Here is a 13,120-nt window from a genome sequence, read left to right as displayed (position 1 = left end):
ATTATGCTTTCTCTCTATGAACCTAGGCTACTTATTAGCTATAGATCAATAGATGTAGTACAATTAAAGTAAACATAATGCCTATCGGTGACCTGAATCAGACTTGATTAGACTGCATATTGCAGTCATGAACCGTGAATATTTGCAATTTGTATTCCAGTTTTCTCCGAAAGTTTGAATGCCAGTTGCAGTCCATATGCAATCACCAGCAGGAGAGTATTTTGCGGAATGAATCCTATTCTTGTAAACAGGGGATTTATGGAGAATAAAGCAGTTTATGCACTACATGTTGCCATGGTCAGTTGGTTCATGATCAGACTCCAACTTCCCTGGAACATTGGTGCCTAACGTCCATGGAATATTGGTATATACCTTCCCTGGACAATTAGTGCATAACTTCCCTGGAATATTGGCGCATACTGTCCCTGGATAATTGGTGCCTTACTTCCCTGAAACATTGGTGCCCAAGTTCCCTGCAACATTGGTCCCTAACTTCCCTGAAACATTGGTGCCCAAGTTCCCTGCAACATTGGTCCCTAACTTCCCTGAAACATTGGTGCCCAAGTTCCCTGCAACATTGGTCCCTAACTTCCCTGAAACATTGGTGCCCAAGTTCCCTGCAACATTGGTCCCTAACTCCCCTGAAACATTGGTGCCCAAGTTCCCTGCAACATTGGTGCCCAAGTTCCCTGCAATATTGGTCCCTAACTTCGCTGGAACATTGGTCCCTAACTTCGTTGGGACATTGGTGTCTGGTACAACCCAACTACAAGTTTAACTAATGAAATATGCTGGTCAAGTCTCGCCTCAAAGTATTCAGCAGTGCTAATTGCCTACATGTGTCAGCTAACTGACTGTTAGAAGCAACCAGCTTGGCTAATTGATGACTCGCTACATCATCCAAGCGATGCTCGACAGATATCGGTCTATGTCAATGTTGACTCATGTTTGCCGACCTTCTCACCTGGGTTTCTCTTCATTCAAGCTTTGTTGAAAAAGGCCAGAGTAAAGAAAGGTCCATTATGCTTGGTAACTACTAGACACTGCCAAACGCTTTGATGAAATGTTCTAATTAAAAGGTTAACTTCTAAAGAACTACACATCATGGAAATGACACTATTTCTACATCGCACACTCTTTACAACGCTCACATCACAACCCCATCTTGTTCAAACATTTTCTTCTGGAATACCTTTAATCTAGTTAGCTTCAAAAGGGCAATGTACACAATGCCGCAAACTTTATCTGATATATTTTAATATGACATTAATGACTGGTTGTATAAGAGGGGTATTCAATGAACGGTTGTATACACGAGAAGTTATGTGGTCTCTGTGAGAACATACAAGATGTTCTAACAGTAAATTATCGGATGATGGTTTCACCATATGCGGTACAGGCCAGAGGTGCCATGACCCGAGACCATACGGGGTGAAGGCGGTTCAGCTGACAGTATCAAAGACAAACGATTCTTTTCTTTGGAGCGCCACATGAATAGAAGATGAATTTCATCCAAGATAAGCATCCCAGCGACGCGAGGTGTATAGTGATCAGAGATTTCATCCTACACCGCCTCTGTGCTACAGTGTGTTCCGCAACAATGCCCAGACAATCAATTGACGCCTAAGGGTGTCACTGACACCAAAGGCACAAAATGTACAAATTTCTAAAAATACTAGCCATGTCTTGCCAATATAGAGATGAAGGCTATAAACGTCGCCCAATTACCCTCAGGCGGCTACGCTGCAGTCGTCCCCTGTCACCAACTCATAAACTACACTCTCTGATCACTTTCTACAACATTATGTCAAAAGGAAACGACATCTGCTATTGAAGTAAACCATACATAGAGACCATATATAGTTATCATATACCGATATGGTCTCTGGTTATGTATCATACGATGCTTTGATTTAGGTAGCGGAACATCTGAACATGTTTTTCTAATTGAGACCGCTAGTCTGGATATCGTGATCAATACGTATCTATAATATAATACCAACGAAAGATATATTCAAATTGGGATTTTTATTTTTCTCGTCCATAGTAATGCCAGCTTGAGGAATGTTGGGACGGGTTATCAGGACACAGATAGTTTATTGCGGAAACCAATCATTGACCTTTCAACCGTGTCAACATTAAACACAGTGTAGTCTTCGACCAGGAAAGAAATCGCTTACGGCATGTTTACTGCTTAAACACAGAGGAATTTCGTAAAACACTTCACACACGATCTATGGATAATGTCATTAGTATCACAACAGTCTCTGTTAAGGAATGGTAAGATAGTAATTATTTTGAGTATTTGCATTGAAACTGATAGTAATACTTTACTGGTAGCAAAACAATTATTCTTAACACAGCCCGATGACAGCTTGAGTGTTATATCAAATCGTGAAACAGCTCCTTTGGAGACTCGAGTCTCATATCACCGCGTAACAATTATCGAAGTAATTTACAAGTTATAGAAAGTGAGATAATTGTCCCTTCACTCGACCCCCAACTGGGTACTGAGAGTCAATGATGTTTTAAACACTTGACAAACACGACTACTCACCGTTATACTTGAGGCATCTCTCCAGCTTCAGCGTCCACACTATAGTATCCACATAGGTAGTACTCCTTGCTCTGCTTGTATAGACAGCCAGGGTACGTGAGCGTTAGCTACTACTTTAGATATCGACAGGTCGGCCACACCGAGACACTCGCCTCTCTAACGCACATACTCCCTCTACAAGCTCCTTGCAGCGCATGCGCCCGTTCTTGGTAGGCAGTAGACAAGCGGGCATATGTTCACTCCCCCCGCCTCTGAAAGCTTCAGTGAACGACACAGTCCAGAAAAACTGAAATTCTCAAATTGGGCTGTCAGAACTTGTGAACGGTGTATTCCTGAAGCGTCCGTTGTATACTCTGTGGCAGGGGTTTGAATGACAGTTGAGCTGGTCGGGTTTGTTCACTCAGTTGCTATCCATTGTGAAGGCCTCGAGCCTAGAAGAAAATATTAGTTTTATTCTCCATGGCTTTAATAAACGTAATATGTAGTAGTGTTGATATATATCACAAACATACCTCGAGAGAAGAATCCGGGCATCTCATTCATGTTATATAAAGTGATTGAAACTGGGAAATGAAAACAGCTGACACGCAGCAGATGTTGTTAACTCAGACGTCGCCATCTGGTATGTTGCAGCGTTGGGTGGGACGTTTTGTATTGCTGTCAGCATTTCGTGAAATGATTGTGACAATATTCACAACAACCTGTTTTCTAAAATAATGCATCCTTCCAGCAACAATATTTCTGATTGTCGACAACCAACAAATCGTAACGTGAACAATGCTGTCGGCTTGTTTTATTGCCAGGAACATTGTTTTGCCTGCGGAAGGCGAATTTACTCACCCACTATTATTACACGGTACATAACCTACATTAACATTAAACATACGTGAGCTGTCTCGCTGTGATCGCGCTGTGTATGTAGTATTATCAACTTGGATATCATTTTCGATAAGGAAGTATTTCCATGTGCAGCAGATGGGGGCTGGTGGTTGAGAGGGTGTGAGGGAGGGGTGTGAGGGAGGGGTGGTGGGTGCGTCAAGTAATGTCAGTTTGATTAAACTTTGCAATAATCCTTTTTTGTCTAAAATGTTGTTTGTACCAGAAGCATGATTGTCTTATTTAAGGGTATTTACCTTGTAGTTTAGGGAATAATGTCACTGTTTCTACATGGAACATAATAAATTCCTTGTGTCTTGTAGTTTGTATCTATGCATGCAAATATAAAATTTAATACAAATGGAAACCATAACAATGCCAAAATGTCAACTTTGACAAAAGTCAACCTCTAGGAGTGAGACAAACTACACGTATGCCAGCTTTATATGACGGCAGTTTTTAAATAATAGCGTTTTGCACTGGACAATCCAGTATTTGGAAGTATGAGTCATTGGGCAATTTGTAGGTAACCAAGTCACCGAGTGACAACCGACTCGCTGTGCTGCCTCTTACAATTGTAGGTTGCCGGTATACTGTAACCAGAATCCTCACGTGGAGAAGCTGGCTAATCGTGAGTGAGACAGTGAATGAGAGTGAGTGAGTGAGTGGGTGAGTGGGTGAGTGAGTAGGTGGAGTGAGTGAGTGAGTGAGTGAGTGAGTGAGTGAGTGAGTGGGTGGGTGGGTGGGTGAGTGGAGTGAGTGGAGAGAGAGAGTGAGTGAGTGATTGGGTGGGTGAGTGGGTGGTAGGGTGGGTGAGTGAGTGAGTAAGTGAGTGGGTGGGTATTGGGTGAGTGAGTGAGTGAGTGGGTGGGTATTGGGTGAGTGAGTGAGTGGCATTCCTGTTTATTGTGAGTGAATGCTGGCAGTGAACAGTCCAGCTATGTAGAGCTGAATGTAAATATCTGAAACAGCGACTGACGAAAACGAACCAGACCATCTGCTTTTTGACATGCATTTGATGCATTTTGCCCAGAACAAGCACAGGGGATACTTGAATGGTTACTTGGTGGAGTCAGGTTACGCCGCTTTTAATTATATGCACTGCAAGGGGACACCACAAATCGGCATACCATACTTTACCTATATGGGAAATCGTATAATTTGGTACTGAATGTTTTGTACTCGGCATCCTATATGAAGACACAAAAGGAATATTGTGAACCTTCTCATGACACATCAAATTAGAATATGGCATGTTTGACAGCAAGATTTTAATAACGGGAGGCTCTCAGATTGTGTAGGGGTTGCCACAGTGAATACAACCGGTAAAGCTACTGTGAACTCAGAAATGTGTATGAAACTACTTCCCGAAATATCGACAAACTTTATGGATGACAACTTCTGTTATTAAATAAAAGAAGTTGTTATCACTAAAGATTGTCAATAGTGTACTTCCCAACTTCAGATTGTCCGATATTGTACTGGAAACCAATTCCTTCTCTTCAGACACATTCTTCCCTCAGATGATCTATTTCTCCAACAGAATTGTTGCTTATTTCATGTAAGGTATTCCCACAGGATGGTTATGCATGTCGGTAAACAATCAAATCTTATGTTATTAAGATGGCGTCAGCAAAAGTTTAGCGATGTTTACATAAAAGGAAACATTTAATAGTACATCTCACCTTAAAAATACAAATCTGCGTGGGTGTTTGTGTTGCAATTCTCATATACCCGATATCATGCCTTTTGGTGAATTTTTAATCGGGTTTTTGACACCGGTGTTTTGCTTCTATCTGGACGAAGTCTATTATTGTTCGGTAATACGAGAATAGCAACGTAAGGAATTCTTATACTTGGCATGTCTCTCCAAAGTATTAAGTGGTAAAGCATTTAATTCTAAAATCAGTGACATTGGCCAGACAGGGGTTGGCGCTGGGGTTGGGATTGGGTTAGACTAAGGCTTAGTCTCTGAATATATATAATTTTGATAGTAACAAACAAGCCCATTTATATTGAAAAGGAGCCCTAGGGAGACCAGAGATCTGAACTTGAGGAAATCTAGACTTTCTTTATTTAGGGCTTTAGCACTGCAGAGAGGGCTTGGCAGTAGGGAAATTAATGTGGTTCGTGGACTGTGAGACAGACTAGGATTGGGTGGGTGGGTTAATTCCTAAAACACAAACCTGATTAATAAGGTTGGTTGTTGTTTAACGCCGCACTCAGCACTATTCCAGCTATATGGCGGTGGTCTGTAAATAATTGAGTCTCCAGACTCTCCAGTGATCAACAGCATGACCATTGATCTAAGCATTTGGGATACCATGACATTTGTCAACCAAGTCAGCGAGCCTGACCACCCGATCCCGTTAGTCGCCTCTTACTATATGCATGAATTGCTTAAGACCAATTCTATCCCAGATCTTCAGGTGCCGATTTAAGGACTATTCGACCACATATTCTCTATGTTTGCAGACAATGAGAAGCATTTACCTTCATGTTGTAAGTGGCATGACCATTGATCTAAGCATTTGGGATACGATGACATGTGTCAACCACGTCAGCGAGCCTGACCACCCGATCCCGTTAGTCGCCTCTTACTATCAGCATGACTTGCTTAAGACCAATTCTATCCCAGGATCTTCAGGTGCCGATTTAAGGACTATTCGACCACATATTCTCTATGTTTGCAGACAATGAGAAGTATTTACCTTAATGTTGTAAGTGGCTACTGTTTATGGTGGCCATAGTCTTAAAAAGGCATTTAATTCTGTAAATAGTTTTAAGTTGAGGATTTAAATAAAGGTTTAGGTGGCACAATGCCCTTCATTGTTAGATTCATGTTTACGAATATACCTTCATGCTTTTGCTGTGACAATGATACACATATGTATGTAAAGCTTTTATGTCGTTTTCGATTGGCTTCAGCCAACACTGTTTTTAAGTTCTAAACTGAAGTTCTCTTATTTTTTCATAGAATATTTATATGTGGATATCATACAGTTAAGTAGAAAAAAACCCAACCATCTCTTCTTTGATATAACAGACCTTCTCATTCCTTTTTGTAGCTGAAGTGATTTCGGTGTCTAATTCTGTAGTTGATCAACAGAGTGCAGCTTCAAAAACTTTCGATGTAATCACATGAATTAATATTTAGTGTTTTTCTTGACAAATATAATGTTTCCTAGAGGTTGATGGGTGGAGGCAAGGGAGAAAGAAAACGCTTAGAAAGGGTGAATTCATCAAAGTTGTGAATGACTACAAAGATACCTTAATTGGCATATTGTTTACCAACAAACTGAATTTGAATAAGTATATTGCTGCAAAAGCAAAGATATCTATAAAACAAGTCCAATCTGTTTTCTTTTAAATTACATTAAGGGTTATTTCAGGGAGAAAGATATTTTTAAATACTTATGATACTATTTTACTGTATTGGTCTGAGATATAGGGTTGTTAAGAGTTCTGTACAGCTAAATATATTCTTCTCCTTGCTTGTTAATGTTTCAGAATGTTGATATGCCAACACGAGGTCATATTGTTTATGGAGAATGCGGAGAATATATTTGTACATTGCATCTTACACTCGTATTTGAAATATTGCTGTGAAAAATAATGAAACTAATGTCTAAATACCGATGACAAGATATTACACAAGATATCTGAACATGTCGATACTCTTGGTGGGAATACATTCTTGGGTTTCTTTCAAATGTATATTATTTTTACATTTAGCGTTGATTTCATTTGGCAGACCCAGACAACAGGTAATAATACTTTCATGATCATTTCGCAAGGTTGGTACTTTTATGTTTCATCAGAAATGGTAATGAGATAATTAAGAATGTTCAAGATATGATACGTATCGTCTGTGCATGTCTTTGCTTAAGCTGGAAGTATCGGTGGAGGAATTTCCTTGTTTGAAAAGGGAGCTTTTCATCTATTGTGTAATCCCAGAGGTAATGCCGATCTTTTGACATTGTTGCCCACATTGAAAAACAATTTATGTCTATTTGCCCTGTATAAAATAATACTTACCGCGGTGGTCTGAATCGTCTCATTTTAATGGAATAAGATTGTGTTCATTACTGTCCCTCTATTGTCCGCAGGGACCCTCTAATACAGCATTTTGTACAACAGCTTTGTCAAACAGAGCGCCTTTGTGCTTCGAAATGCGTTGTTACTTTGACTATAGAAAGTGTTATGTACATGGGCCTGAGTGAGTGAGTGAGTGAGTGAGTTAGTGAGTGAGCGAGCGAGCGAATGAGTGGGCGTGTGGGTGAACGAGTGAGTGAGTGACATTATTTTGAGTGAATGATGGAGTGATATTCTTGTGATTGAATCAGTGAGAGACATTCCTGTAAGTAACTGAATGAGTGAGAATGACATTCCTGTAAGTCTTTGAATGAATAAGGGACTTACATTGTTATGAGGAGGTGAATGGGTGAGTGACATTCTTGTGAATGAGGGGCTTTCTTGTGAGTGTGTGAGTGAGTGACTGAATGCGTGAGTAAGTGAGTGACGTTCTTGTGAGTGACAGGGAGTCTGAGAGACCAAGTAATCCCAAGGCATTTTAACTTTCCCAGTTAGTTCGATCTTTAACAACAGCACACAGAGTTTATGTACATTTTATTATTATAGCCTGACATCGGATAGTATACAGCTGAACCAATTAATGTCCTCCAAGATGGAGACGATTCCACTGAGGCCGTTTTTAATCCCTTTCATAAACAAGCAAATATCACTGACTTAAATTGAGCGCAAAATATTTCTTTATTGTACACACGTCGATACCATCACAGAACCCTTGTTTGAGTGACATGTGAAAAAATATTAAGGTCACGTCAAATTAATAATGACAACTTTACACCGACCTTGACCTTGACCTTGACCTCGACCTCTACTCACGACGGGTATTACAAATAAGACAGGACATGCTTCCTTAATGTGGACACCTGTTGACACCACTGCATGTTAACAATACATTCGTACGTGAAGATTTCCATGAATGTCCCCCTGCCGTTTCGTTTGGATTTAAGAGGACGAATACATGAAAGGCTTGGGAGGATGTTGGCATGTTTTGCGTTCACTGCCCACTGTGACTGTCAACTTTACGGGGTTCAACCGAAATTATAATCAAGTCGAGTGTGCAGCGTTATCCATCAAAAGTGAATAACTTGGGTTGGAGTGAATTTGATTGCAAGATTTATTTTTAACATGTTACGAAACCATTTCATGCGTTAACTCAGGAATGCGCTGTCCTGGCGTGGCTGCATGACAACACAGTGTATAATTGTATAAAGATACCATTACCACTAGGTGCCAGGGCCTAGATTTTCGAAGCTCTCTTAGCGCTTAGATAGTCGTAATTAAGTTAATGTTAATGTATAGCACTTACGACTATCTTAGCGCTAAGAGAGCTTCGAAAATCTAGGCCCGGGCACCCCCCTGATCTCTTGTAACTATACATACTTTTGTCATTTTCTCATTTTCGACAGGTGACATCTCATCCTTCTTTAAACCAGAGACCATATAATATAATCTATTTGCAGTTCGTAATAATTCATAATTCCCCATTGTTATGAACAGTGCATAACGGCCTTCGCTGCCCCGCATATAATACATTTAAAAGCGGAATGATACATATTTCACTCGTAATGATATTAGGAGGGATCGCGTTAGACTAACAACTAGTCTCTGAAATGAACATATTTTACTGAAAAAAAAGTTCATAGTAAAAAAAAAAATATAATGAAAAGGAGCCCTGAGACTTTCTTCATTTTCTAGACTTGCGTGGGCTTTCTTGGATATATTTGCTTCAGGGTCTGTACGAGAGACTAGGATCGCGTTTACTCGTGGTCATTGTGTTGGTTCGCCACGCTGATGACCCGTGGGAACAGCTCTCACATAAGTATATACAAAGTGTAAAGTCCTTTCCTGTTGTCGCAAGACTGTAAAGCTGTATTCATTCTCAAACAATGAAATTTACTGATTATGAAGCTAAACAAAATACTCATGGGGAGGAATCCTCCGTTAGCATTATGACAAGGTTTGACTGCCTTCAAATATTTGCCATGATGGATGTTATGCATATTTGTTTTCTAACGCTGCACTCGGTAACATCCCAGCTGTAAAGTGGAGTCTGAACCAGACAGCCAGTGATTGATAGTGTGAACAAAAATCCACTCCGTCAAGACAGATAGATGCATCAATCAAGTCAGCGATCGGATCTCGTCAGTCGCCTCTTATGCCTAAAATAGTTTACTGGGCACCAACCTCGAATCTCAACAGTGATTTATACGTGTATTAGGTTCAGCTCCGTGAGTGAGTGTTTCAGTTATATCAGCTAAATGTGGCGAAACTGCCGAAGTCAAAAAAGCATTATCACAGTGATATTGGGATTCGAACCCATGACCAAAAGTTGCCGGTACTCTTAACGGACGTAAATATGCATAATGATTTACGCAGCTTGAAATGACTGTAGAGCAGGTATATTACAAACCGATATTAAGGAATAGCTGTTGAGAGACTTGACCACATTACTTTACCCAGGCTGTAGTGGTGGAATGAGGGGAGCGTTGTTTACTGTCACAAATTCCTACCTTATTTTGTACAAGATTCGGTGATCCTTTAACTAGAACCAGAACGCTTTCATATTCAACGGACCGCCTCCGTGGTGAAGTGGTTAGAGCGTCTGCCCGGAGAGCGGAAGGTCGCGGGTTCGATCCCCGACCGCGTAATACCAAAAGACGTTAAAATATGGTACTTGTTGGTCCCTGCCTGGTGCTCGGCATTATTGGGTACAACAAGGACTGGTCGGCTCGGAGTCAGTATACTGTGTCTGAGTGGGGTAATCATGCTTCACTGCGGCATGGTATCTCAGTGAGCTAGCACTATAAAACCAGCTTCAGTCTGGGCTAGTACAAGCAGCCGCACATACACATACACACGCATGCACGTCGTCATATGAGCGAAATATTCTCAAGCACGACGTTAAACCCAATTTCACCTGACCTCACCTCATATTCAACGCTTAACGAATGCATGTACCATTATTACTGCATGATTAATCATCATTATGATATTACACTATCCCCTCCATCCCCCTCTCTCACCCTCTCTTCATGAACCATCCCCCCTTTTCTATATATCTCTTTTCACCGATTCCAGATAGAGGCTAGTTGTGGAACACCCATCCATATGAGTGTAGTCGAAGGCTTCAACATGTGCAAGAAGTACCGTAGAACGGCTTCACACTCACCAACACCCTCAAAAGGACAGGGGTACTAGTAGCACACCAACCCAGGTACAGTAGGACTGACACCTACACATGCAAGAGAGAGATATGCATCATTGCCATATGCACGAGGCGGGTGGTAGATCACCCACATATGCACGTTCATTTTTTTACATGTGCAGGATGCACTCTAAGAACTACGGGGAGGGGTTTATCGCAAACACATTTGAACGCTAATGTACGTGCATGGTTAAATTTCTTGTTGCTCACATATCGTATCATCTTAGTTAGACTATCTTACCCGATTCGAAGAGATTGCCATTTCAAATAAAACAATAATCTTGTCAATCAGTTTCTTTGAAATAAATACGACAAAGCCATTTTCGTAATCACACGAAATATTTTCGAAATTAAAATACGATTCCTTCTTTATAACAAGCACGTGTCAACTGATGATGACATCAGTTTTTGAGAACAGCTGAACATATTCTGAGGCACTGGCAAGACGCATTGCAAGAAAATATTCCACTTTGAACAGATTATATACCGGTTTTATCATAGTTTATGTTTGAGGTAGTATAATATTAATAATTTAGTGACTGTTTTCAAACAAAGAAATCAGCAATGCATTCTGACATTTGAAGATGTGGTTGAAATGGCACCAACAACTAGGCTCCATAGTTCCCCCGTCCATGTAGGTCAAACCAAATTGTTCCTTGCAATTTGGCGATAGGATTTACACAGCTTAAAATCTTTCTGCCATTTAAGTCGAAGCAAGATGAAAGTTCATAAAGACAAAAAGGAAAATTAGATTATGATATTATTTTGTTCGGGCAAGGTTTGAAGTCAGTTTCTTCACAAACGAAACGCCCGAAACCATCATATGTTTAATCGAGATCTTACCAGTTTTTTGTCCTCGAAACGATTACCCGCTGTTCATGAAGATTATATAACTCTAAGAAAACAGCGCTTTTCTTTTGTTGGGATTTAGAAAGCTCCTTGCCGATGGGTGTTTCAAAATTGTTGAAATGCGGTCCTACAGACATACAAATGCCATATAAACACTTCGGCGCGCATGCCGTATACCTTACATCGTCCCCAAAACATCCCCAAGGCAAGCACATTCCTGAACAGAAGAACTCGAAACCTTACACTTGCAGAATCGCAGGTTTATCTTGCAACAGATGCTGAAACTCTTCTGTCAAAAACGGTTGCACATTTACCCAAACCGTTCTATTCTTGGGGTGAAGTGAATTTGATTGCAAGATTTATTTTTCAACATGTTACGAAAACATTTAACGCGTTAACTGTGGAATGTGGGGTTCTGGCGTGGCTGACAACTCAATGTATGATTGTATAAAGTGAACATTACTACTGTGTCTGGCATCTCCCAGATCTCTTGTAACTAAACACTTACAACGCCTTTTATCATGTATGCACACCTTTTCCAATCGCTTGTCAACACAACTACCCATTCCTTTCTTCCACACATCATAAACACTTCATAGACATGCAAGATATATGTCAGTAGAAACCTAAAGGAGGAGAAATCGTTCTCTCGTTGTTTATAATGTGATGACCACTGATGATGAGGAGGAGGATGATGATGATCCCTCTGACAAAGGTAAGACGATAACCATCAGCTTTTCAAAGTAGAATGATGATATGAGACTAAAAAGTTGAACTGTCAACATTGCAAAGTGGAAGATGATGATGATGATGATGATGATAATGATGATGATGATGATCCTCTGACAAAGGTAAGACTATAACCATCAGCGTTTCAAAGGAGAATGATGATATGAGACTAAAAAGTTGAACTGTCAACATTGCAAAGTGGAAAGATGATGATGATGACGATGATGATCCCTCTGACATAGATAAGACTGTAAAGTTGAACAATCATCATTTTTAAAGTAGACTGATAATGGTGATGACAACAACGTGATAAATAAAGACTATAAAGTTGAACTGTCAACATTTCAAAGTGGAAAGACTGACTGACTGACTGAGTTTAGTTTTACGCCGTTTTTAGCAATATTCCAGCAATGTCACGGCGGGGGACACCAGAAATGGGCTTAACACATTGTGCCCATGTGGGGAATCGAACCCGGGTCTTCGGCGTGACGAGCCAACGCTTTAACCACTAGGCTACCCCACCGCCCCTCAAAGGGAAAGAAGATGATGATGATGATGATGATGATGATGATGATGATGATGATGATGATGATGATGATGATGATGATGATGATGATGATACTACGGTGATGATGCAATATAAATGTCAGTATGCTTGGTAACGCATCTTGCTGAAAGGTCTAATCATATCGGAAGTCTCGGAATCTCCAAGTGAAATGACCGCCATGAAACTAACAGGCACAGGTAAACATACTTCGATAGTTACGAGGAGGGACAGTTAAGTTTAATCACACTCTTGATAAATCAACACA

The 13,120-nt window shown here is 40.4% G+C and overlaps 1 protein-coding gene across 2 annotated transcripts in view; it reads right to left on the bottom strand.

Moving 5' to 3' along the window:
• The window catches only part of LOC124282399 (growth hormone secretagogue receptor type 1-like), a 72,947-nt gene extending 69,852 nt beyond the window's left edge, over positions 1-3,095 (bottom strand). For both annotated transcript variants that reach the window (XM_046718378.1, XM_046718377.1), the window contains exon 1: positions 2,558-3,095. The gene's annotated coding sequence lies outside the window, so the exon portion shown is untranslated. The remainder of the gene's footprint in view (positions 1-2,557) is intronic.
• Between the last annotated feature and the right edge of the window lie 10,025 nt (positions 3,096-13,120).

This window comes from Haliotis rubra, unplaced genomic scaffold, assembly GCF_003918875.1.
Source record: "Haliotis rubra isolate DU_JTF1 unplaced genomic scaffold, ASM391887v1 Scf3, whole genome shotgun sequence".
NCBI classification, from domain to species: Eukaryota; Metazoa; Mollusca; class Gastropoda; order Lepetellida; family Haliotidae; genus Haliotis; species Haliotis rubra.
This window is presented reverse-complemented; position numbering and strand designations above follow the sequence as displayed.